The 22,902-nt window shown below is 50.2% G+C and overlaps 1 protein-coding gene and 1 long non-coding RNA gene across 2 annotated transcripts in view; both read left to right on the plus strand.

The window, feature by feature from the left end:
- Positions 1-22,902, plus strand: part of COL4A2 (collagen type IV alpha 2 chain) — a 173,249-nt gene that overhangs the window by 67,227 nt on the left and 83,120 nt on the right. The window lies entirely within an intron of this gene.
- Positions 10,859-17,310, plus strand: LOC123384939. The gene is made up of 2 exons (XR_006596755.1): positions 10,859-15,296; positions 16,176-17,310. It is a non-coding gene; the product is annotated as an uncharacterized LOC123384939 (long non-coding RNA).

Raw genomic sequence — 22,902 nt, forward strand, 5'->3', positions numbered from 1 at the left:
ATCCTGTGGGTGGGAACATCTGCATTCAGCAGGGGACCTATGAACCCCACTGAGTTTCTTAAAAGGCAAATTTTGAGGGGCTCCTGGGTGGCTCGGTCTTGGTTAAGCTCATGATCTCACAGTTCATGGGTTCAAGCCCCACATCGGGCTCTGTGCTGATAGCACAGAACCTGCTAGGATTCTCTCTCTGCTCCTCCCCTGCTCGCTCGCTCGCTCTCTCTCTCTCTCTCTCTCTCAAAATAAATAGATAAACTTTTAAAAAGGGCAGATTTTGAAAGAAATCTGAGGTGCTTCTGTTTTGAGGGTTGGGTGAAGCTGATAAGTTTCATTATTTAGGTCTTTTGTTTTTCCAACAGCATGGACATCATGTATTAGTATCATTTCTTATTTTATAGAAATCTGTTAGAAGAGACTTCTCTGCCTTTGCCCAATCCACAGTAATTGTAGTGACTCGTCTCTACAGCTTTAATATTTTTTTATTAAATATTAATCTTTTAAATGTCAGCATGTTAAGTATACATGTATTTGAACGTGTGCTAGCTCGTTGGAGCCTCGCACTACCTTAGAGGTGAGACCGTCACCTACACCTGCCCACACGCACGTGTGTGTGTGTGTGTGTGTGTGTGTGCGTTTAAGAATGGAAGAATTTGTACCAGTATTTCTGGTTTCCTTTCCCTTGTGCCCCCTGCAGCAGAACCGAAGCCCCCTAGCCTTACTCACATAAACATCTGAATAACCATGGATTCTTTAGAAAAATTAAGTCTTCCTAAAACATAAAATGCTGTCGTTCCTTAGGGGAAAGAAACGACGGGTAAGCCAGTTCATCAAGAGTGACGAGCTGTCAACTCCTGTCACACGTCTTACTGGCAAGCGAGTCCTTAGAACAAGTGATCCCCACCCGCCACTGAACACCAGACAGGGCTCAGGGACAGGTCAGAAAATGAGACTCAGATAACCAACTGCTTCTTAACCCCCCTGGATCTGCATCCAGGAATCCACTCTTTGTCCAACGGTCAGTGTTCGGGTCCAGCCCGGGTTGGAATTGGCCTCAGCCCTCATCACCTGTGGGATGGGCCCCAGCATGCCCGCTGGGAAAACAGAGACATTAATGGACACCCCGAAGAGGTAAATGGGGTGAGGTGTATAATACACACAGCCAACGGCCAGCACATCTTTATCATCAGCTTACGGTTATCGTTATCACTCTTATCCTTATGCCAAGATTTTATAACATCGCTGCTTCCGCTGAGTTGTGGTTCCTCCAGGAACTTGATGCCATGCGTGATGATTTAGTGATTTCAGTGGGCCACAACCACTGTGTTTTCCACTGCCACATTCTTCATGGCTTCTTTGTGTCCTGCCGCTGGACGACCCCGCTAACAGCTCGGGAAGTAGAAGCCGGTTAGCCGGTCTGAGAGGGTTGGCACGCAGCAAATCATACATCAGGGAGAGAATCCTTTCTCTGTGTTACTAAGCCTGTCTCCATTTCACGTGTCTTCAAGCAGAGCAGTTATGGTGTGATTGCCTATGGGAGGGCCTCCGTTCTCAGGAGCAGCTGCACGCACCATAGCATCCTTGCTGGTGAGCCGAATGGAATACATTCTTTCCATAGCACATTTTATTATTATTTTTTAATGTTCATTTATTTTTGACAGAGAGACAGAGCACGAGCAGGGGAGGGGCAGAGAGAGGGGGAGACACAGAATCTGAGGCTTGCTCTAGGCTCCGAGCTGTCAGCACGGAGCCCGATGCGGGGCTCAAACTCACCAGCCATGAGATCATGACTTGAGCCGAAGTCAGACGCTTAACAGACGGAGCCTCCCAGACGCCCCTCCACAGCACATTTTAAAAGACTTGAGGGGAAAACATGAGACTTTCATTTCTACCCACGTGATCTGGGCACCCTCCTTAATAGCTCTGAGCCCTTCTTCTCCATCTATAGAAGTGGAAATTAAAATGGTCACCCCACAGGTTTGACGTGGAGATTAGAAATGACATTTATAAGGCAACTACGTGCCGTGTGGGGTGGCTAAGTGTTGTGTCATTCTTCCGCCTTCTTCATCCAGCCCACAGACATAAACAGAGTGCTTTGTGTGTAGGGTACAGCAATTAAAAAAAAAAAAAGATATGGGTAAGATTCTTACCCTCAGGAAGATCACAGTCTGGGGCAGAGAGGCAGGAGAGAGCAGAGAGCAAGCACATCTAAATTATCACAAAAGAATGACCAAGGCCCCCCATGCTGGCCTTCTGGGTCAAGGGCTTTCAGAAAGGTGTCCATTGAAAGTGAGCCAAGGTCAGGTGTTACATGGATAAATGTTTATCCAGAAAAGTCACCTAAATAGATCCTCTCAATACTCATATATAACAGGTGCACTGTCGTAAGTGGTATTTTCTAAACATCAGAAGCCCTGCCTCCTTGATGGCCAAATCTGTACTGCCCAAGGTCTTGAGAGCCACTCCTTAAATCCATCCGATAAGAAAAACCATGATATGCTCATGGGCTTTGTGCTTTCATTACACCTGTCCCTTGGCATCAGGAAAGCCTCTGGAATCTGTGGGGCAACAGTACCCTTTCAGGCAGGCGGACTATTGGCCAAACCCCGCACCTGTCCACCGGCAATCCCACACCGGGCACAGAGGGGGCCGCTGGCCATCAGTGGCACTGAGCTGCAGAGGAACTCAGGGCCGGTGGAAGGGCCTGCACCTGTTTCTAAGTATAGATGCCTTCCGGGACCTCAGTTTTGCTTTTTCAGAACACATCTCAGTCCATGAGACTCAGAGGCAAATAATGAGGCCAAATAAGTAGGCTCGTGGCAGTGAAGTCATGATCTCCTTTTCTAAGGCCCGGTCCTGAGGCTTCCTCTTTCCCAGGCCCTGGCTTTGAAAGTGGAGCCCCAGTGCAGGTGCTCGGCTCTGCACACAGAGCCAGCACACCGCTCTTTCTGCAGATCCCAGAACTTTGTTCTGGACTCAGCTCAAGGTCGTTCAACGTTTATTAGAGAAGCAGCACTTTATAGTGTAGAGACTTAGGTGCAATTATAATATGTATGCCTCAGGGATGTTTATAAAGCTCCCGTGTTGATCGCGTGGCCAAAAATAGACTTTTTGGTATCCCTTGATGATTACGTTAAGGAAACCTGACAGTACAACCTTTAGAGTAAAAGACCAAAAATGGTCAAGGAGAAAACTTAGAGGCAGGTCCTGTTGAAGCTTGACTTGAATAGGATTCCTCAGACTGTACCCTGGGAGGCCAAATATAAGCTGTAAGGGAAGATCTATACGCAGCGTGAAACCCCGGAGCAGGACTTAATAACAGACGGGGCGGCACAGCCTTCCCTGACGAGGCCGGCCAGCCGGGCTCCTGCCCCCACCGGCCGGGAAGCCGCCGCCCCTTGGAGGAGAGATACTGGACTTTTCCTGGCATCCCGAGTGCCGGGCGCGGCTTGGTGCTCCAGACACTACTTGAAAAGGGAAGGTTTCAACTCCTGGCACCGTGGCCTTGCCTCTGCCCAAAATTCAGGGTTTATTTTTACTCGTTGAATGAGAAGGAGCTGAGCCCTGTGCTCTGTCATGCTCCGAGCGGCTGCCGCCTTGGAGACCACAGAGCGAGATGAATGCCGTCGGAAGGAATGTGTTTATAGAAGGGGCAGCTTTTATCCCTCGGAGAGCAATGCGTTTTGACTTTTAACCTGGCATAAAGCTCCCATGTGGTGAGTCAGCAAAAAACAAAATTGTTCCCCTTTCACATAAACGGGGGTTTGATTGGCTCGCTGGCCATAGCTGTGCCCGTGTGAGGCACAGACTTGCTCTGACATCAGTCATTGTGCATGATAAACCGGAGTGGTCTCCATGGCTTCCGGGACTCCCCGTGGCTCCCCTGTGGGTCTGTCGTGCCTGCTGCTCCCACCCCTCCCTCATCCCGGTCCCTCTGCCCTGCCTGCGGCTGCCTTGCCTGCCTCACCTCTGCAGGTGCCTGCTCCGCCCACCTGCCCAAGAGACAAAGGCCCCATAACTAGGAGCCCTCTGGGGGGGGGGGGTCCCACTGTCCCTCTCTGTCATCTCACCGTGTCCTGGCGCGTGGCCCCCAGGCCCTCCCACCCCGCATATGACATCTCCAGCTGATGTTGGCTCCAGCAGGACTCCGCCCCCGCACCTGTCCCCACAGGCGAGCATCTTCAGGGAGACCTGGCCCCATCCAAGAGTGAGAGGAGACACCACTGGCCAGCATACGGGGTGGAATTGAAACCTGGGTGGAGAAGGGGCTAGAGGAGCCGACGCTGTCACCATCACGTCCTAGCGTTCAAGTTAGAACATCCTATCACTTTTGTGTCCCGCGAAGCCATGCATCGCTTAGGGGGCACTTACAGTCGTGGAAACGCCACAAGTCTGTAGCCGACATCATGCTGTGGCACTAGCACGTGTGCACATACACTCACACAGATTTGCACATGGACAGTTTGGACTGAAGCCACCCTTTGTGACCACGCTCTGGTCACACGGTAGCGAGCGACCGCGTCAGAGCTGGGCATCAGAGCCACACGATGAATGGGTCGTCAGCGTGGTGGGCGTCACCTCTGCAAGAGAGCCCACGCGGGGGCCCTTGGCCACATTCACCTCCACCTTTGTCCCCTGTTTGAGGGAAGGTGGTGGAAATAGCCCGGGATACGGACTCCTCTCCTCCGCGTGTCCTCATGCGTACACACATCTCGGGGAGCGTGACGTGTGCTTCCCAAGGTTTCAGCCCCAGGAGTCAAGCCCAACCCCAGGAATGGGATGCTGCTTCCTGGTCCTGTGCCTCTCACTCCAGCCCCCAGAGAGGAGGACCGGCCATATCTGGTCTACACCACCCTCCTTGTTCATTGTAGAAGATGCTTTTTGCCTGAAACATTTCTAAAGCAAAAAAAAAAAAAAAAAAAAAAAATCCTACTTTCCTACTGACCCAAACCTCTCTCAAAGGTCCATGTTTAATAAATACGTGTAGTCGACAATCCCATGTACTTGGCCAAACCAATTCAGCTTAGTAAGTGCTTGCTTTGCTTGGCATGGAGTAATTTGGAGAAAAATCTGTCGGCATTACCATGTCACCCATCTGTTCACAAGTGCGTATCGGGCGTGTACTGTATGCACAGACTGCAAGGTGCAAGGATGACCATATTCTGAAGACGCAACCACCCCACTTGAGATTTGTAGTCTGCTTGACCTCGGGGGAATCCCGGGAAGACCACTGTGGCAGGTGGGTGGCTCCGCTGTCTCCACGGAATCCCTGGGGTTATGTAATAACCTGGACCAAGAACCCTGACGTCTCGAACGTCAAAGCCAGAGGGACCCCTGACACCCTCGAGCCTGCACTCAGGTTCTGCGGGTGAGAGCCCAGCAGACAACGCGGTGCCCCCAACCTCGTGCCACAGGTTGAAGACAGAGCCCGGTCCAGACTCACGTCCACAAGTCAATGCCCCGCTAAATCGCATTTCAAAGCTTTTGCGTTAGGGTTCCCAGTTTTACGCTTTGTAAGTCCGCGTATAAACTCGGCTGCGGTTACTCCACTGGCAGTCGCAAACCATTCTTTAGGGATCGGAGAGCCCATTCTCATGCCCTTAGACTTCCTGATGCTCATTCCGGATGACACATTGTCGGGATGCTTTCCCCAGAGGGATCCTATATGTCAGGGATGGGTGCGGGGCCTGAGAAAGCACAGAGCGGCCTGCCATTAGACCTGGGTGAGTAATCCCCTCGCCGGACGGCTGCGGTGGGCGGGTCTTGTTCCCATGGCATCCTGGGCCTTTGAGGTCACTGCCAAATTCAAGTTACACTCCTTTCTGACATGGAAATCTATTTTCCAGATGGATGTCTATCAAGCAGGAGCTACATTATTTGTATCCGATAGTGTCTTTTCAAACTATTCGATTATGTGGGCTGTAAGTAAATTATGAAGACTTCTTTTTATGATACATCCTCATTCACACACATACAGAAAAAGTACTATTTTTTTAGTAGTGATGTGGAGTTGTTTTTGTTACTTTTGTTATCATTTCAAAGAGTCTTGTTGGCAACTATGCTTCCAGAATGCCGGCCTGGCTGCACCCATCACACTCACTCATTAAGAAAATAGCTGTAATATCTCCAGGGCCTAGCAGCGCCCGTCCTGCCAGTGGGAAATAGTGTGACTTCAGGTAGCAAAGCCACTAGAAGCATCCATTTCCAAGTTAGCAAAGCGGGGACAGTCAGAAAACCTTGCCAGGTAGAGGTCACCAGACCTGGCCGTTCTGGGGGCTCCTTTCCACAGATGCTTGTGGCTGCTTTGCTGTTATCGGTGCAGGATGTTTGATGATGCTAGTGATCCACTGAGTTAAAAGAATTTCCAGGGAACTAATGATGTGTCCCTTGTCACTCAGAATGCTTATGAAGGAGAAATTGGCTCTACCTCTCACTGGCTGAGTGGCAGTGAGGAAATCCCCCGCCTCTGTCGGCCCCACGCTTTGGCTCTGCAAGACGGAATCGAGATGTTGTCACAGAGTTAGAGGTAGATGACGATCTCTGGTACCTGGTAAATGATGGTGACCACATGCCCCTGTCCTAATGTGTGGCCACCGCCATCCCCCTCGTGGCCCGTTTTGCCCTCCGTGGACTGCATTGGCAGGCCTGGTGTGGTGGTTCTCTCCGGCTCACTGGGTCAGTCTCAGTTTGCTCTTCCTCAATATTTACCCTGAATTTCTCAGTGCTCCTTACGCCTCCATATGTGGTGAGAATCCTTGTGTGCACTTCTTCCAGAAGCTTCTCTCTTCTGGCAACCACACATTCCACTCCCTCCCAGGGTGAATTTGGAGGGGGATAGAAACAAGCATCTGAGTCTTTGACAGTAAATGACAGGAGGTGAAGAACCTCAGATCTGGGATTCCAGAACAGGGAAGGGGCTGAAATCAACACTGAAAGTCAGGATCAAACATTACAAGATTTGAGCAGAAAGAATCAGCAGGAAGAGAAGTCAGCCAGCGCCTTGTGAGGAAAGAGCCCTGTAAGGAGCCAGTAGAAGAACCCAGAGAATGACTTTCCTAACATGCTCCCAGCTGTGTTCCAGAGGACCCGCTCCCTGGATAAACGCGTCGGGGCTGTTCCCCATGTCCCAGGTGCAGGGGAAGGTAGGTTCCGGGGGGTGGACCAGAACTGGGCCCTCGAGGACCGAGGGAATGGGGGCTAGGATTCACTGGGAGGGGCCACAGGCCATGTCCCAGATGCGTGGGGCTCTAGGAGGCCGTGTGCGTGTGTAGGCGCCTCGTCTGCGGAGTGTTCGTGAAGTTTCTGCCCAGACGTGAACTGTGCAGCGGATGCCCCGCTCCGCGCGGAAGAAAGGCCATGCTGCGCATTCCCGTTTCCCCGTGGGACACCGAGAATCCCTCCCCACAGCCCGTCCCTCCCGCCTTGTCTAACTGTGGTCAGCAGTAATTACTGCATATTTCCTGTCCTGGGAGCCATCTGCTCTCCTGTGGCGCCCTCCCAACTCCCTCTTTCTCCAACTACAAGTCAAGTCCTGGAAGACAGACGTGCGGCTTCTGAGACAGCTGAGCGCCAAGAAAGTAAAGCTAAGGGTGGGGGCGCCCGGGCGACTCAGTCGGTTGAGCGTCCGACTCTTGACTTGGCCCAGGTCACGATCCCAGGGTCATGGGATCGAGTTCCGCACTGGGAACTGCTTGGGATTCTCTGTCTCTCCCCCTGCCCCCTCCTGCTCCCTCTCTGTCTCTAAAAAAGAGAAGAAAAGAAGGTAAAGCTAAGGAGTGACTGTGTGCATTCACGAGTCCTGGAGTGGCTATGATCAGGGTCACCCCACCCACACCCCATGTAGAGAACAACGGGAAGAGTCCCAGTCGTGAGGAAGGAAGGAAAGGACACCCGGCCTCAGTGGCCCCCGCCTGGGGACATGTGACCTGCACACGACTCTAGGAGCCCTGTAATAGCACAAATTCATGAGAACGGTGAATAAAGCTCATCTTGTGTGATTGTCTTTTTCGTGTCTCTAACAAGCTCATTTAAAAACCTGGGGGGTTCAGTCGCTCAGGATTCCAACTTTGGCTCAGGTCACGATCTCGCGGTTTGTGAGTTCAAGCCCTGCATCAGGCTCTATGCTGACAGCTCGGAGCCTGGAGCCTGGTTCTGATTCTGTGTCCCCTCTCTCTCTGCCGCTCCCCTGCTTACGCATGTGCACGCTCACTCGTTCTCTCTTATAAATAAATAAATAATAAAAGACTCTCAAAGGAAAAATAAAATTATCTAACCGCACCTACCACTGGCTTGGTTTCTTAATGCTGGATTACTCTTCCACCCACGAGTAATTTCCAAAATTAAATGGCAGTACTTGGATGTGGAAATTATGTGAGGATTATAATTTTACGACTGTCATTCAGTGTGACGCAAGCCTTATGTAAAAACGAAATGATGTTTCTGTTGAATTGCCCTTCAGTTCTCTGGGTAAGGAGGTTTTTACTGTTGGATTTTAGTCACTCCATTTCAGTTAGACTTTGTGCCGTAATTCTGGACCATTTCAAGAGAATCGTACTATTAAGAGTTTTTAGAAAAGAGACCTTTAATGCATGACTCAGATATAATGAGAGTCAAAATGCCTTTTCCCGGAACTTGACTGTGGGACCCGTGGCTGGTGAAGGGCTTCCTGCAGAAGGCAGTGACGGTGGAACCCCACAGGCCCGTCTGCATCCTTAATGGTTCAGGGAGACGCTGGAAGGATGGGGGGAGAAGTCAAGCTACGACCGCCCGTGCTGTAGCTGATTGACTTGTGTCTTTAGCTTGGGTTTCTTGCACACATCCTCGGGGATCTCCTAACCCCCGGACGAGGGGGCGCGGGGGTCCTAATTTACCGTCATTATAGAGCAACAGCAGACACGTGGACACTGCTTTCTTTGTTCCTGGCACTGCTTCACGCTTTGTATGTACTCACTCCTCTGCTACACTAACCCAGGGAGGCAGGTTGCTCACTTCCACCTTCAGATGAGGAAACGGAGGCACAGAGAGGTCGGCCTGCCCAGGGTCAACATTGCTATCCCAGACTTTCCCGCTCCAGGGCCTGTGCTGCAAACCGCTGCCTTCTGCTGCCACTGAGTTCATGAAATACTAGCTGTGTGCCCACCTTCTCCTCCCACCCCCCTCCAGCAGTATGAGGCACCACAGAAACGGAAGGAATAGGGGTCCTGCTCCTCCAAGAAGTAAGCATATGTCACCGTAGGGAGCAGCAATTGCACTCCTACCTATGCGCCCGGGAGAACTGAAAACAGGGCCTCGAGCAGCTGTGTGTAAACCACATTCCTAGTGGTGCTTTTCACAGTCCCCGAAAGCTGGGGACGACCCAGGAACCCGCCAGCACGAATGGGGACGCAGAGTGTGGACATCCACACGCCGGAGCGCTCTTCGGCCCCGCTGAGGCGTGACGTGTGGACACACGCGGCCCGGATGAACCTTGGAAACAGCAAGCCCTGCGGAAGGGGCCGGCCACAGAGGACACGTGGTGTATGCCCACGCTCACACGTGGAATGTCCAGAGCTGGCACATTCTCCAGACAGAAAGCAAACTCCAGGCTACGGGGGCCTGAGAGAGGGAAGACACAGGCGGTGTTGTCCCACGGGGGCTGTTACGTTTAGGATGTCAATGAGCTGTTGGCTGTACAACATTGTGAGTGTGCTCAATGCCAACAAACGGCACGCTTCAAACGGTTAAAAGGGTAAGTTTTATGTAACACACAGATCACTATGATAAGAAATAAACGGGGGGCACCTGGGGGGCCCAGTCGGTGAAGTGTCTGGCTCTTGATGTCAGCTCAGGTCATGATCTTGCAGTTCGTGGGACTGAGCCCCGAGTTGGGCCTGCTTGGGATTCTCTCTCTCCCTCTCTCTCTCTCTGTCTCTCTCTCTGCCCCTCCCCGACACACACGGTCTCTCTCTGAGAAATAAATAAATAAATATTTTTAAAATAAATGCATGAAGCTTAGAAAGCACAAAGAAATATGATTCCCATTTTGAGGAGCTTACAGTCCATTAAAGACACAGAAAATTAACACATAAGAAGGAAGGGCACAATCACTGGGAGTCTGGGTAACACAGATGGGTGGAACAGAAGTCCCTTTAAACAGCAAGCATCTATGCTGGAGACTTCTGTGCGCACCAGTGCGGCGGGGGCTTGGCCCTGGATGACCTTGACCAGAGTGCATCCCGCCCGTGGGGCTGCATCCTGAGCAAAGGGCCAGGAGCAGGAAGGAGACAGGCCGAGTCTGGATAGAGGACTTTCCGTGCAGCGGGAAGGCTCTTTGCAGGGCGGTGGGGGGCCACCACAGGCCTGCTGTGTGGCCTGACGTGCTGGAAAGGGTGTTTGAAGGAGCCAGGTGTAGTGATGGGAAGGCTGACGACACAGTGAGATGGTCCCAAAAAGAGTCACACAGCCAGCTGAGCAGGGCCTAGACGAGATGGGGTGTTGGGCAAGGAGGGAGAGGAGCCAAGGAGGTCTGGTGGCTGGTCAGCCAGGGAAGTAGGGCCAGGAGGTGGAGGAAAGAGAGGAATGTTTGAAGACAGAAGGACTTTGGTCCTAGGAGGAAGGCAGTGGCTCATGCCCCAGGTGTACCCAGGCGGGTGTGAGCCCTGAGCAAGGAGCAGGCGGCCAGGGGCCTTGCTGGGGGCCAGAGATCAGCCTGTGCGGGAGGAGGGAGGCTTTGTGCAGGGCTCGGCCTCTCTGAGAATGAAAGGAAGCCACTGATGGGGCGCCTGGGTGGCTCAGTCGGTTGAGCATCCGACTTCAGCTCAGGTCACGATCTTGCCGTCCGTGAGTTCAGGCCCTGCGTCAGGCTCTGGGCTGATGGCTCAGAGCCTGGAGCCTGCTTCTGATTCTGTGTCTCCCTCTCTCTCTGCCCCTCCCCCGTTCATGCTCTGTCTCTGTCTGTCTCAAAAATAAATAAATGTTAAAAAAAAATTTTTTTAAAAAGAAAGGAAGCCACTGAGTACTTGTATTTCAGGCCCCCATAACCAGATGGGCTTTTTTAAGGATGGCCCTGACAGCGGGGATTTGGATGGGCTGCTCAGAGCTTGACAGATAATCGTATGCACGTGCACACGAGAAAACAGAAAAGCCTTTTACTTCCAGGTCAGACGTCTTTCCCTGATGGTGCCATTGTATCGTGGGCTGTGGATGTTTCCAGATACTCGCCCCAGAGCGACGCCCCACATCCCGGGCGTGCTGACATACATCCACTTTTTTTTTAATATATTTAATGTTTATTTATTTAACTGAGAGAGAGACCAGAGTGGGGCAGAGTGACTCTGAAGTAGGCTCTGTGCTGTCAACGCAGAGCCCAACGTGGTACTCAGTCCCACAAACAGTGAGATCATGACCTGAGCCAAAATCAACAGTAGAACACTTAACTGACTGAGCCATCCAGGCGTCCTGACATAAATCTGCTTCTTAACACTGTACTCAGTGACTCAAGAACGTCCTTGGGTGCGTGACTCCAGCCAGGGTTCACTCTGCGGTCCTCTCCTTGCTATCTGACACATCCACTTAGGCATCTTCCAGTACTTTCTAGTCAGTGGGTTAGGGTTTGACTAGCTTGTGTGTGCCTCTGCTAGGGTGAGATGCAACCCATCACATGGGACATGGAGACGGCCAGCAGGACTTCTGGCTCATCGGTGCTCGTTACGCAGCCCGGCCAGTGGCCCCGAACCCCTCCATTGCCACATCTTCCATACACTTGGCTTTCATTCATAAGTGATTCCAGAACAAGAGACATCTCGTGACGCTCAAATTATCCACAGCTTATTGATGGTAACACAGAGAGAATGCTCCTTGCTCAAGCAGTTCTGAGCAGACTAGTCCTCCACAGGTTTGGAAGTAACCAGTGGAGACACGTCTCCTCGGGGGAGCAGGACCTCAGGTCCATGAGTACGATCCGTGACGGGTCATGTGAACGTTCCCCTTCGGAAGCCCCCAGCCGCCCAGTGATTGTCCAAACAACCAGCTTTGCTGTCCATGCTGGAACGGCCCACTTTTTCTTCTGCCAAGCACTTTCTATGAAGTAATTGCAACTACCGTGTTGTGTGAAAAGAGAGGAGGTTCAAAGAGGGTAATTTCGTCCATTGTGGAGAGACACGCTCTGTGTGAAAGGCACAGATGGGAGGTTTGCATGTTGGGTAGAATGGCCAGCAAGGTGCCAATTTCAATAGGTGATCTCTCTTTTCTGCCTTCTCTTTCCCTCTCCCTCTTCCCCGACCCCACCCCTCTCTCCCTCTCCCCACCCCCATCACCAGCCCTCGCTTTGCAAAGTTACGTGAGAATGTGACACATTCCTCCCGTAAGGCTCTACTCCTCCTCTTTAGACTTGGCCATTATATCAACTACATATAAAACTCTGTTTATAACTAAAAATCTTCCCCAACAAGCTGTCTCACTATGGATGCTTTAGATCCAAGTCTTTAATTCCACTTGAGGGTTGTGGAATAAAATAGATCATAAGCAAGAACCCCAAACAAGTAAAAGGTCCTAATGAAAATGAGACTAAAATAAATGGAATGTACTTTTTCCCTCTCTTCTATTATTTTAAAAAGGCTTTTCATTTTAGGGCAGTTTTAGATTTACACCAAAGTTGTTCAGGAGGTACCGAGACTGCTCCCCAACTCCCCCCACCGTCCTCCCCCAGCTTCCCTATTGCTGACATCCTCCAATAGGACGGTCCATTCATGACAATGGATACACCGATCTAGACCCTCCATTATGCTTTTTAAATGGGAATCTGTCTTTGAGGATTTGTGGGATTGGACAATGCAGATCGAAAGGGATTTTTAACAACCAACCCAGTACTTGGGGAAACATGTGCAGGTTTCTCTTGCCCCCTAAGTGGTGGGTAGTGATAATTCCCCCACAGGCAGGTGCCCCAGAGTTCCTGTGTGTCAGGAATTACCAGGGTGAGCTCTCTGCTTGGACAGGCTCCCAGGACAATGGGATTTAGCCAGCAAGAAGCCCTAGAAAAGAGAATCATTTAATTTTTTCTGGAACGTGCCTTCACGTCACTGGTTCGCTAGCAAATCATCAGACACACTCACCCCCTTAATGATCTCCAAAAGATAAAGACTAAACATTTTATAATTAAATTCCATGAAACTCTAAAATTAAGCCATTCAAGTTTTTAATGGAAATGACAAGGTTGACCTTTTTATCCTGAAAGGAAAGAATTAAACAGGGTTTCCAATCCCTAATGATAAAATAAAATCAACACTGATATTTAAATGGTTGCTGCTTCTTAATTACGGATGCCAAAGATTTGCCACCCATCATGTTTTTAAACTGTTGGACAGGTCAGACTGTAGGCACAGCGAGATTTTAGGGAAAAGTTAAGTATGCAGATGTCCTGTGATCCGATTGCGTGTTTTGGCCGGGGCACTGCACTCTCTTGTGAGAGCCCGGGTTCCTGGGTCATGACTAATATGGGCTTCTTCACAGCCTTACCATCCTTGGTCATAACGTTGCTCAGGCCGGAGCCCAGGCTGCCAAGACCACAGGGCAGCCTTGTTAATGTTACATGACAGGCGGAGACTTTTTGGAAAACGTCTTCTGGTCCCCTGTTTATACACCCCCATTGATATTCGTCTGAAGATCATTTTACAGTCCATTTACTTACAGCTGCATCACAAGAGTCTTGGGCTGCTGCTAACAGGGCTTCTGCCAAGTACAGCTGTAACAGGGAGGTGCCCCGTGCTGCCCCGGAACCTGAGACACCCTGTTGGCATCATCAGCCGCCACCCCGTGTCCCTGGCCTGCGCCCCTGTCATCTGAACGCTCAAGTCACCAATATCAATGGGCTTGACTGGGGGGGAGTGGGGGGAACCTATTAGAAGAGAACTTTGCAGAATGAATTTCTCATTTCCTGTTTCATTTGATGATGGATGCGTATTTTTATAGTAGTAGACTGGTGAACTGTTTTTTCGCTTTTTTAGAACACTGTAGGTGGCATTGGAAGAGCAGCCTTGGAAGAGCAGACATTTGGGGAATAAATCAAAAGTGGAAATACGGTCTCCGAACGGGACCGCCCCTTGCAAAGCATGTTGCTGAAGCAGCGGTCGACCATGTGACCTGAGCCCCAAACTAATTATACCAACTCCACGTCCTTTGTGGACATAGAGGAGAGACCAGCTCTGAGCTTGGGGGCCGAGGACACTAGTTAGAATAAGACTTTTACACCGTGTTTTCAGATTCATAGATTTATCTCTTCTTTTGAGTCCTGCAAAAGATTTTCTAAAGCCACATTTTAACAGCCCTCTAATTTGAAAAGATGGGCTGCTATTTGCTGAAAGCAGCCTTGTTGGACACCCTGGGAAACATCCAACAAGTGCAGGCGCCCCCAGGCCATACGTGTTCTGAGGGCTTTGATGTTATTTTTAGAAATGTGCACAAATCTGAGCCAAAAACCAGCTTTCTTCTTTCGCTCCTGCTTCCTTTTCTTGTCCCTTCTCCGTCTTGGCTGTTTCCATTAATATTTGTATTTCCTGCTTTAGGGCAAAAAAAAAAAGGCAAAGTGTGAAGTGTATTTACTTAAGTGCAATTAAAAATAATAAAATGCCTATCTGCTATGAGGAAAAACTCAACCAGCCTATTAAAATAATAGCAGCTAGGGCACCTGGGTGGCTCAGTTGGTTAAGCATCTGACTTCCGCTCAGGTCATGATCTCACGGTCCGTGGGCTTGAGCCCCGAGTCGCGCTCTGTGCTGACAGCTCAGAGCCTGGAGCCTGCTTCGGATTCTGTGCCTCCTCCTCTCTCTGTCCCTCCCCCACTGTCTCTCTCTCTCTCTGTAAAATATAAATAAAACATTTAAAAATTTTTAAATAACAGCAGCAAATATAAGTCAACAAAGGATGAGAGATACAATTTAGGGCCATCATTGACCTAAGGAACGGAGTAAGACAAGTGCCATCCACTTGGTATCATACCAGCTGCATCTAGCCCAGAGGCAGGTCAGAGTGGAAAGTCATCCAGCCGCCTGTGAGACCACCAACCAAATTAATTTAGACTGATTTTTAAAAAGTCACTTTATTTGGTCCAAACCCATTTAAAAAGCTTGTTTTTTATCTTCTCCCTTGACCGTCTAACCATATTTGTCTTGGCTTGCTTGGGCCATTTTATCGAGAGATCAACCACAAACTCCTGCCAGTTTTTAGTCATGAGAACCTTCTTCGTTGGCAGGAAAATCAAGAGGACACACAGGTTGTAAAGCAGCCACCGTACACAGGTGTTCCAGTAGCTCCTGTGAAGGACGTTTAAGGTACAAGTGGGAGGAAAGAGAAGTAGGAGAGGGAAGCCGTGGACATCACACGTGCCTAGCCAGCCGCTCGACTCCCCGGGTCCCCACGAAACACTCACTTCATAGACCTTGAGTCTGAGGTTAAACCACTTGCCCACAGTCACCCAGGCAGAAAATGGGTTCTTCCTGGACACACATCCTCAAGCCTGTGAGGCTGGAAACCTTGCTGAGGAGCTCCCAGTCCAAAAACAATCCAAAGGCCCTGCCAGACGTGTCCCAGATCAGGGACAGATTAATGCTGCCATTTGGGGCAAATCTGAAACATCCCGTCCCAGCCACTCTGGGAGGGAAATAATCTAGCTTTACCCATAATGGGGCTTTAAAATTTTTTTTAATGTTTATTTATTTTTGAGAGAGACAGAGACAGGCAGAGCATGAGCAGGGGAGGGGCAGAGAAAGAGGGAGACACAGAATCTGAAGCAGGCTCCAGGCTCCGAGCTATCAGCACAGAGCCTGACGTGGGGCTCAAATTCACAAACATGACCTGATCATGACCTGAGCTGAAGTCAGACGCTCAACCGGCTGAGCCACCCAGGCGCCCCCATAATGGGTTCTAAGTGGTTCTGTGAGTTTGGTTGGCCCCAGACCTGCAGTCTTGCCTATCTGACCCATTTGACTTCTTTTCTTTTCCACAAATAACAAGGGTTGGTCCCAGCCTAGGGCTTGTGAAACCTTCCCTTCTCCAGATGCCCGCCATTCCTCAGGCGACACAATCCACTTTTGTGTAATATATGAAAATATTGGAACTTTGGGGAAATGGCTTAAGTTTGGAGGGATTGGTTGTGAAAATGTTTGAAAATGTAAATTCCCACACAACTCTCCTAATTTATTTTAATCTAGTTATATTTGCGGTCCATGGTCTTCCTTCCAGGAAGATGGGAGACCACCTGCCCCCTTCGGAGGGAACAGCACTGCTTCAAGGCTGAGACAGGAGGATTTGAATGAGGCTGGCTTCGGTCACAGCTTCTGTCATTTGATAATTGTACAAGTTCCTTCTGTAAGATGCTTGATTAAAATTCTTGATGACTTTGGTAATCGCCACAAGGCTAGGAGAATCTAATGTTCTTGAATTTGTTCCATATTCATAATATATCCAATAACCATGTGTAGTAACCAGACAAATTCTCCCAAACACACACCAGCTGCGTTTCTAACCTCTCCCAGGGTTCACGCACCGGCTGTTCCTACAGCCTCGTGGACCGGCCAGCCGGGGTGGTGACTTCCATTTTCATTCATTCATATAGTGCATGTTCATTACATAACCTAATCGTCCATACACACTTGGTGTGTGTGACCAACTTGTAGGAGCAGCATAGGTGGGAAAGTTCTGAGCTGACAAGATGTTGCAATAAGATGTTAGATGTTTTCTGGACGTTAATTCATTCTGTGGCTTTTGAAACTTTGGTCAAAAGGAAATTTCTGTCCCTCTCCTGCTGATAACTGGACAAAATGGGGCTCAAGGCAGCTTTTCTAGCCCAAAGTCGATTACAAAACAATGAAAGTAGGGGTGTCTGGGTGACTCAGTCAGTTAAGTGTCCGACTCTTGATCTCAGCTCAAGTCATGATTTCATGGTTCGTGGGTTCAAACCCCACGTCAGGCTCTGTACCGACTGCACAGAACCTGCTTGGGATTCTCTCTCTGTCTCTCTCTCCGCCCTCCCCCACTCACTCATGCACTCTCTCTCTCAAAATAAATAAAACTTAAAAAAAAAACAATGACACTAAGAAAAGTATCATTTCATTCGTATTCAAACATACATTCAAAATTATAACCAAAACGCAGAAAACCCCAGTGTTTTACTAGCTTTACTAACTTGATTTCTGAGTCCTTGAATGTGATCCTTATTTATCAATGCTTATGTCAAAAACACACAAAAATACCAGCATGCTTACCATTATGACCTCTTATATCACCTCCCAAAGAGGGAAAATATGGTTACCTCTGAGCCTGCACTAAACGACTCTTGACCGATTAGATTAAAGAAAAAACCCTGATTCTGCTTCAGTAAGTAAGAGAAAAGAGCTATTCAGAAAATGAAGTGTTTCAGATGATTGACCTAGATCTCTGCCTCCTGTAGGGACTCTCACGTTCAAGTGCACACACTCGGAGTCGCTCCCTGAAGCCTGAGGGGTTCACCACTTTTGGCCAGCATTCCATTTGGGAAGTTTTCGAAGAGAACTATTTAAGAGGAAAAACATACTCTCACAAATAAACTTATATTTAAAAAAAAAAAAAAAAAGATGTAGCTCTTGGGACTTCCAACGCCTCTTAACAGAAGACATCTGGTGCACTTCCTGAATTTTTCTGAGACCTTGAGAGCACGCCCACACATTTCCAACTTCTTTCCTAACCATTGGGTTGGTTTAGCACAGCTCCATTTTGTAACGGACTGTTCCGTCCATGGTTGTTTGGTTTTGCCTTTTATTATAAATTTGCATCCATCCGTGTATCCCATCATCACAGTCCTGACCACCTCCTGTGAGTCGGGGAGGCAGAGACGCGGAGAACGAGTTCACAGGTAAAAGCGTCATCAAACTACGACCCAGTGTGTCACGAGGGCGGGTTTGGTGCCGTTTACTGTCGGTTTGGGCTCTGCTCAGAGGAGCCAAACCAACAACTCATTTTAGCGTGGTCCGTGTCCTTTAAAATGAAGAACAGAGGGAACGAAAGTAACACGAAGGGTGGCCTACGCCATTTCGCGAAGGTGTTTGCCGTGGAGACTCGAGGGGACCTGACTGGATGTGTGGAGAAGAGACACTGGGGTTTTGCTGCACACCGGCCCGGCCGTGGGAACTAAAGCAAACAAAACCTATTTTTAAAAAAGCTTCTTCAAAGTCCACATTTTGTGTTAGGAAAACGCTCAGCTCTGTTACTTTCCAAGCAGCCCTGGTTCAGAGCAGGCTGGACCCTGACTCCTCACCTCACTGACCTGCAGGTGGTTGGCTCAGCTTATAGCCTCTTGGCCTGAAAGCTCATAAACTGTGTCTCTGTGAATCGGTTAGCGTGCAAAGCAAAAAAGCGTAAGGTAGCAAATCATATGATAATGAGGTATTTCGGTTTCTCTTATTTAATTGCTTTATTAATTTTTTTATTTTTTTTAAATGTGTATTTATTTCTGAGACAGAGGGAGACAGAGGGCGAATGGGGGAGGGGCAGAGAGAGAGGGAGACACAGAATCCGAAGCAGGCTCCAGGCTCTGAGCTGTCAGCACAGCGCCCGACACGGGGCTCGAACTCACAGACCGCGAGATCAGGACCTGAGCCAAAGTCGGACGCTCAACCGACTGAGCCACCCAGGCGCCCCTTTAATTGCTTTTTTAAAGGAAACTTGCTGGGTCAGTGGAGCACTTCCAACCCGACACGAATCTGAAGGTTCTACCCTTGCTATAAAGTGGAATACTCATAAAGCCCCGTATGTTTTCATCCTTCACGTATGTGACCAGCATGCGTGCCAGACTGTGGGGAGGTGGGAGACGCAGATTCAGAGGCATGGCGCCCCCCCCCCAGGGGAGAGGGCAGGACGCTCTCCTAGCAGGGAAGCGGGGTGCGGGCCACGGGGCAGGCGCTGCTGGTTGACATCACACGGCCAGGCCAGGGGTTGAGAAGAGAAAGGGGGACGGCTGGCAGGCAGTGGGGACTGGAGGAATTATAAAACTCCTATAAAATCCCAATGCAGCAGATCATTTCAGAGACCAAACAGGTGGGCTGTGCTTCGAAAACGGTCTTTGCTCAGAGAGCCAGCAGGGGATTGACACGGGCAGGTGCCCCTGGGATGCTCGGGATGGCGGGACGGTGATGGAGCCTCTCAAGTACCCGGGACTATGGACGCCTGGGGTCTCATGCGTGGGGGGAGATGCCCGTGAGGTGGTGCCAGGGGGATCCCCACCCCTCCACCCTGCCCAACCCGTGTGCCACAGTCCCAGCCCAGCGCTCAGAGGCAGCAGCGGTGGCTGGAGAAGTTCACTAGGTCCAGTTGAATTAATTTAGACCATTTGAAATGACCTCACTTTTCCCCTTGGTTTTTGGTTTCTGGAGGTTTTTTTAGGAGGGGAGACTTACAGGGGTGCCAAGGTGGCTCAGTCGGTTAAGCATCTGACTTCGGCTCAGGTCATGTTCTTACAGTCCGTGAGTTCAAGCCCTGCGTCAGGCTCTGTGCTGACAGCTCAGAGCCTGGAGCCTGCTTCAGATTCTGGGTCTCCCTCTCTCTCTGCCCCTCCCCTGCTCATGCTCTCTCTCTGTGTCTCAAAAATAAATGAATGTTAAAATTTAAACAAAAAGAGAGAGGAGACTTAAAGTTAGCGGATGTTCACGCCGATCAGTGTGTCCCTTGGAGACCTTCCCAGGAGCAAGCAGGTGCCAGCTTGTGGTCCTGGGCATGGAAGGGCGAGCAGAAAAGCCGCTAAAGAAATGGAAGCCCGTTCTTGATGGGAAATCATTTTCCAGTGAATCACTATCAGAGGGAAAAGCCATGCCAGCCTCTGCCTCCTGAATTCCTTCCTGGTGCATCAGATGGAGGTGTCCCAGAAAGCGCTACTGTTTTGCTTGACAAGGAGGAATCTTGTGGCTCAAAGAAATCACTGCCGAACTGAGCGGCCGTTGCCCATAAATCCCCGATGGGAAGCAGATAGTGAGTGTCATTCGTAACCAGCAACGCGTCTAAATCAGAGAAACGCACGAGAGGCTGCACCAGTGAGGACATGGCCTCCTTCGTCCGTGCACAAGTAGGGACGAGGGGCGACGTCTCGTGGTCCGTATCTCCTGTTTGCTCGTGTGTTCTTCTTTCTGTATTTTCTGCGGACGTTCTTCTTCCCCTCCGCTGCGTTTAGGATTGGAACCCACTGGAGGGTCAGCGACCCAGACTGGCGGAGAGGAAACCCCTGACCTTCACGGTGTTACCCCGACCTGTGGCCCACCACGTGCAGAACAGGACCAACCGACAAGGCCGTGACCGTGACGGACAACAACACGGCCACATGCAGCACAGAAGGGAACATCTTCCCAAGACTGAAGGGCAGGGCTTTCTGGGGGGAAGCTCACAAGGATGCTGGGCTCCAGCCGTGTGATGGATGAACTCTGCCATGTTTTTTCCAGCTCCCACAGACAGCAGGAACCATGCGTGCCGATCGGCCCGCCTCCAGGTCTGTGTTCCGAGCCTCCCCGTCGCGGCTCCCTGTCTTTTCGGTGAACCGTGTGCATCTTGTCTCGGGCCACACGGTCTTCGAAGGAGCACATCAGCAGTGAGCATGTGCCTTGGAGGGGTGGCTGTGTGGCGTGGTCGCCTCCCATTTTGTGGATGAAAATTGCTATTTCTTTTCCCGGCAAATGGCTTTGAGAAGAACGAGCATTCTAGAGGTTGTTTCTGCCCCTGTCAGGAGGACAGCACATAGCTGAGTCACTTCTCTGGAATGGGTGTTAATGTCATTTGGTTTCCTCCCGCCCAGGACCCCGGGTTTCATGTCTGTACAAATGAGCCATCCATTATCTTTCCACCAGACTGAAAAAAGATCAATTTCTCGTGGTTTGTTGTTCTTTTTTTAATTGCGGATGTGTGTTCAGTGTTGATCCAAATAGCCACTCTAGACCGGGGAGTCTTCGGAGGGAAGTCCAGGATGTCCAGATAGCCATCTGCTGTGTCAGACACGACTGTGCTTGCCAGCCCTTTGTTAGCGGGATTTAACCCTGATGGCGGACATGGACCTTCAGCTCACACATCCACTCTGTGGCCGAGGACAGTTGCCGTCATCACGTGCCTCTGCTCAGCAGTTCCAGAATCTCCACCAGTGCACGAGATGTTATTATTTTTTAATGTTTTAATGTTTATTTATTTCTGAGAGAAAGAGAGAGAGAGAGAGAGAGAGAGAGAGAGAGAGTGCAAGCAGGAGAGGGGCAGAGAGAGAGAAGGAGACACAGACTCCGAAGCAGGCTCCGGGCTCTGAGCTGTCAGCACGGAGCCCGACGTGGGGCTCGAACCTAAAAACCGTGAGATTGTGACCTGAGCCAAAGTCAGATGCTTAACCGACTGAGCCACCCAGGGGCCCCTAGATGTCATTATTGATAATATCTTTGCAACAAATACTCTGTGGAACCATTTCCAAAATGTTAGACACTTTTAAAGATGTAAATAAGGAGACTGAACTTTGATCTGGTTTCACTATCTGCCACGTAACCTCCCCCAGCACCAAACTTCAAGGGCAACGTGGAGTGTGCAAAATTAATGAACTAGAATATGGCCGCCACTCACCACGACCTAGCCACGTTACCGGGTCCAGACCACTTGGGCCCCAAGTTAGATAGCGCTATGTCCTTCTCTAGGAGTTGTTCCCAAGCTTACAATTCCACGTGTCCGTAAGTAAATCTATGTTTAGATGTCCTAATGTGCTTCTGACATCCTGGGGGTTCTTCGAGCTCTCTGCACAAATCTGTAACTCGGTCATTGCTGGACCACCAGCATCTGCCCCTGCTGGGACAGAATTCCTGTTGGAATTCTGCCCCACATGGCTGGGGACTGTGGACGCCCTGCACTCCCGATGCAGACGATCGGGGCCCCTGCCAGCGTCTTCTACATGCCTCTTCTGGGGGTTCCTTCTATGTCTGCTCTTGGAAACAGCTCCCATTCTCTGCCCCGTAACATCTCTGCCACATCCAATTAGAAGCCACTTTCACACTTTTTTTACTGTGTTCCCAACCAAGTAGCTGCCAGTTCTGACATGGTCTCCTCCCTCCCTCCAGGGGAGTCTCGCCTCCCCTTAGAAACGGCTCTGGCGGGGGCACCAGGGTGGCTCAGTCAGTTAAGCATCTGACTCCTGATCTCGGCTCAGGTCATGATCTCACAGTTCACGGGTTCGAGCCCAACGTCAGGCTCTGTGCTGATGGTGTGGAGCCTGCTTGGGATTCTCTCCCTCCCTCTCTGTCTCTCTCTCAAATAAACATTTTTAAAAACCTTAAAACAAGAAAAAGAAATGGCACTAGCAGTACGTGGCCCTGTTTCCTGTCTCGGGCTCTGCTTTGTCCCGACGGGCCTCTCCCCGAGGAACTTATTCTTGCCAGAGGTGATTTTCCAGCAAGTTCCGTGTATCTGAAAGCTTACTCTCACAGATCCAGCGTACCCTTCGTTCAGGAAATACTTAGCGATCCAATCTTCTTACCATAAAAACCTCCTCAACCGTTGAGAAGTCTGCTAACATGGTCTTCCCCCAACAGCTAGTATGCATGGGTGCCAGAGAGTGTGCAGTCATGGGATGCGTCCAGCTGCCCCCCTCCCTGTGTCCTGATGTCTCAGCCTGCAGCCCCCGCCCCCCCGCATACCTCTTGACCAGAGTTGCTAAAAAGTAACAGAAGTGACTTGGAGTTTCACCTTCTCTTTCTGCCCCGGTCACTTTCTAGCAGGAGGCGGATTAATGAGCCGTGAAATGGCGGCAATTGAGCAGCGTTGGGTTAAAGCAGAGAAGCAGGTTCTCAGATAATCTCCCAGGGAGGTGACTGGCTCTGTTCTGTTGGGTCTGCGCGAACCCCAGGCGTACATCTGTTTGGCTTTGTCACTTTGGCCATTGCTTTTGGCTTTGTTGTA

Source organism: Felis catus, chromosome A1, assembly GCF_018350175.1.
Source record: "Felis catus isolate Fca126 chromosome A1, F.catus_Fca126_mat1.0, whole genome shotgun sequence".
NCBI classification, from domain to species: Eukaryota; Metazoa; Chordata; class Mammalia; order Carnivora; family Felidae; genus Felis; species Felis catus.